Consider the following 1,343-nt stretch of genomic DNA (forward strand, 5'->3'; position numbering starts at 1 on the left):
TTGGAAAGAAGCAGCGCCTCCCTTGTCAGCTCCACTTGCACACAAGACGCTGCAGCAAACGCTCAACACTTGCAGGCAGCTAGCAGCACTCCACACGCTGCTGCTGCTGCTGCTGTGGATGGGAGAACAGGGCTAGGGTTTAGGGTTTAGGGTTTGGGGTTTACTCGGCCAACTGGAAAGCCTTGAGGCTGCCGTCTTTGCCCGCAGAAATCAAAAGGCTGCGGTGTACATACACCCGACAAATGCTGCTGTCGTGGGCTTGCCAGCTGCGCAGCAAAGGAGAGAGTTTGTGCTGCAGCGCGCCTGCTGCTGCTGCTGCAGCAGGAGCAGCAGCAGCAGCACCCGCAGCCTGCTGCAGCACCCAACCCGGCAGCAGCCAAGCTGTCAATACACCCGAGTCGTCGCCGCCGAAGAGAAACGAGCCGCTCCTGTCGCATGCGATGCACCTCAGCTGCAGCAGCAGCAGCAGCAACAGCAGCAGCAGCAATAGCAGCAGCAGCAGCGGAAGCGGCAGTAGTAGCAGCAGCAGCAGCACCAGGCACGCGAGCAGCAGGACGGGCAGCTAGCCCGGCAGCTGTGGCAAACTCTGCAGCACAAGCAGCCGCCAAGCCAAAGCAGCAACAGCAGCAGCAGCAGCAACAGGAGCAGCAGCAGCAGCAGCAGCTGACTATGCTGGGGGTGGACTGTCTGTACACCGCAGCGTTCTTGAGGAGGTTGAAGTAAACGAGAGTTGGCTTTTGCTGCAGCGCAGCAGCAACGACGCTGCTGTTGCTGCCGACGCAGCAAACTGCAGCAGCAGCAAAGGGGGGCCCCTGCCCACGGGGGGCCCCCTCAATACCTGCTTCGGGGGCCCCCACACAAGACCCCACAGACTGCAGCAAAGTCATTTGCGGCTGCAGCAGCGGCAGCGACAGCAGCTGCAGGCAGCTGGGGCCCACGCCCAGCAGCTGCAGCGGCAGGGGGCCCCCCGCGCCCGTCAGAGCCTCCATGCTGCTGCTGCTGCTGCTGCTGCGGTACTTGCTGCTGCTGCTGCTGCTGAATCGGTGACGCGGGAAGCCCTTAAGAGGGCAAGTGAGTGGAAGCAAATTGGACAGTTTGCCTTACGGTGACTCAGCAGCAGCTGCTGCTGCTGGTTTGTGCTGCTGCGGCAGTTGCTGCTGCTGCTCCTCTTGCTGCAGCAGCAGCAGCAACAAAACAGCAAATATACTTACTCTTTAGTTTCCATTTTAAGGGCCTCCAACGCCCCCCAGCGAAGTTCCCCCGCAAATTTCAATGCCTGTGGGGCCGGGGGGCCCCAGGGGCCCCTGGGGGCCCCCAGGGGCCCCACGAAGGCCCCTGGGGGC

The sequence above is a fragment of the Eimeria tenella genome, genomic scaffold, assembly GCF_000499545.2.
Source record: "Eimeria tenella Houghton genomic scaffold, Eth_scaff2915, whole genome shotgun sequence".
Classification (NCBI taxonomy): domain Eukaryota; phylum Apicomplexa; class Conoidasida; order Eucoccidiorida; family Eimeriidae; genus Eimeria; species Eimeria tenella.